General features: G+C 45.9%; 1 long non-coding RNA gene across 1 annotated transcript in view; it reads right to left on the reverse strand.

The window, feature by feature from the left end:
* Positions 1–89: 89 nt before the first annotated feature.
* Positions 90–2,635, reverse strand: part of LOC113458409 — a 10,585-nt gene continuing 8,039 nt past the window's right edge. Inside the window, exons 2-3 of the long non-coding RNA XR_003378796.1 lie at positions 1,021–1,533; positions 90–931 (exon numbers count right to left, since the gene is read on the reverse strand). This is a non-coding gene — a long non-coding RNA (uncharacterized LOC113458409). The remainder of the gene's footprint in view (positions 932–1,020; positions 1,534–2,635) is intronic.

Consider the following 2,635-nt stretch of genomic DNA (forward strand, 5'->3'; position numbering starts at 1 on the left):
AGACCAGGCTGGTCTCGAACTCACAGAGATCCGCCTGCCTCTGCCTCCCGAGTGCTGGGATTAAAGGCGTGCGCCACCATCGCCCGGCAGAAAATAACTTTTTTAATAATAATAAAAAAAAAGGTTTTGGACTAGAGAGATGGTTCAGTGATTCGCTGGCTAAGATGTACCGTTCCTGCAGAGGTTCCAAGTTCAGTTCCCAGCATGCATCTTGGGAGGCTCTTGAGTGCTGTCTCCAAGGACGGCTTCACTTTTGTGCATGTACTTACACATAAGCACATAGTTAAAAGAAAATGTAGCTTACTTTGTAAAGAAAAAAAAAAAAAAGAAAGGAAAGGATTTCTTGTCTTTAAGAATAGTACCCATGCCTCAGCTCCTCAGATCGCCGGGGCTGAGCTGCGCATTTCGGAAAGAGAGCAGTGGCGCTCGGGAAGATGGTGGCGAGCGGATCAAAAAGATTTGCTTCTACCTGGACCTCACTGATTGGGCTGCCAGTTGCAGATCTGTGTTCAAGTTGAGTGGACTAGGTGAAAGCTCCTTGGATCCGCTGGCCACTGAGTCTCAGAAACGCCATTGCCATGTGATGCTGCAGGGCAGGGTCTGGCCTACAGTAGTGAAAAGTGGAGACAGGAGGAGGAGAGCAAATACAAGAATTGGCTGAGCTGATACCTGCAAATCTTAGCAGTACTGACAATTTCAACGCCAAACCAGATAAACACGCGATTTTAAAGGAAACAGTGAGACAGGTACATCAAGGAAAAACTGTTTCCAGCGATGGTGATGTTCAGACAGCTGACGTGTCTTCTACAGGACAGGCAGTCACTCGTAAAGACTCTTTAGGACCGCTTTTACTACAGGCATTGGACAGTTTTCGTTTGCGGTGGATCGAGGGGGCAGCATCGTATTTGCGTCAGAAAACATCACGCAGTATCTGCAGTACAAGCAGGAGGACCTAGTTAACACAAGTGTCTACAGCATCTTACCTGGGGTAGGGGGGAAAGGACTTCCTTTAACACTTACCCAAATCGACAGTTAATGGAGTGAGTTTCTTTGACTAACGAGGTCCAGAGACAAAAAGCCATCCTTGTATACTGATGAAAACACGATATTTTGGAAGACATGAATGTCAGTCCTGAAGCTTCCAGGGATATGAAACACCGCAGTTCTTAGCCCGCCCTGTCTCAGCTTCGAGCTCCGTTGGAAGCAGGGCAATACTTGCAGTGCTGTGTAATCTGCATGGCACACTGGGTAACTACAGGGGAAAGGGCCTTCCTGTCAAGTCTGGGAGTCTTGGTACTGGCATGCCCTTTCAGGAAAGATTGTCGATATAGATACAAACTTACTCAGATCTGCCACGAGGCCTGGCGTTGACGATATCATCGAAAAGTGTATCCAGAGATTCTTCTGTCAGAACGATGGGCATTCATGGTCCCAAAGGGTCACTATTCCAGTCCATGCTGAGACCCCATCGCTTCTCATTGGCGGATGGAGCTCTCGTGAGGGAGGAGACAAAAAGCGATCTTTTCGGAAATCCTGGAACGAATGATCGAATGATCGTCATGGCTTCCTCTCCACCCACTTCCTTCAGAGGTGATGTCACTAAAGGTACCCACACACTCAGGACGCTTTGCTGTTGATATGCAAAGCGAGAAAAGGCAGGAAAGTTGTTGAATTCCATGAAGTGAATTTAGAGTCTTAAGAAATGTTTTCTTTAAGGTTATATTTTTTTTTATCTAAAAGTTAGTATTTTCCACTAAATAATTGCTTCCTGGGTAAGGCCAGGGTGTGGGGTGTGTGGAGGAGGAGGGCGAGGGTGGTGGTGTGCTGGGGGAATAGTGGATACCTCGTTACCTTTTATTCTAGTGGCATAGTTACATTGCTTCTAGGAACTGAATTGAGAATAAAAATAAAAAAGAATGGAACATATGTATTTTATGAACTCTTTGTGTTAGAGGGCTTTCAAAATGAAAACTAAAATGAACTATGCCAATCCTTGTATATCAAATATAGTAAATAAAATGGAACAGATGTCAGAGTTTTAAAATCCAGTTTATTGAGGTTGGAGTGTAGCCCAGTGGTCAGTGTTTGCCTAGCACTGGGAAGTTCCTGGTTCAACATTTATCCATGTAGCTTGGAAGGGACCAAGCATTCCTGTCTTTCAAGAAAATACGAAGGACGGATGGTGGTGGTGCACACCTTTAATCCCAGCACTTGGAAACAGAGGCAGGCGGATCTCTGGGAGCCTGCCCTACAGAGCGAGTTCCAGGACAGCCAAGGCTACACAGAGAAAACCCTGTCTCAAAAAATCAAAAGAAAAAGAAAAAAAAAAAAAAAAAAGCCTTGGCTTCCGGAGAACACCCGCGCAGACAATGGGTCACCCCCATTTACAAGCACACGACTGTCCTGGAATGCTTTCGATTAACTGTGGTTCCGTCTTTCGAGGAGTATGCTAATTGTACTAATTCATTCTCGATGAAAATGACCCAGCCCTGTCTTCACATGTCATAATGCTTGGCCTATAAAAACAATCTGCAAGCCAGGTGGTGGTGGCGCACGCCTTTAATCCCAGCACTTGGGAGGCAGAGGCAGGCGGATCTCTGTGAGTTCAAGACCAGCCTGGTCTACAGAGCTAGTT

This window comes from Microtus ochrogaster, unplaced genomic scaffold, assembly GCF_000317375.1.
Source record: "Microtus ochrogaster isolate Prairie Vole_2 unplaced genomic scaffold, MicOch1.0 UNK20, whole genome shotgun sequence".
NCBI lineage: Eukaryota > Metazoa > Chordata > Mammalia > Rodentia > Cricetidae > Microtus > Microtus ochrogaster.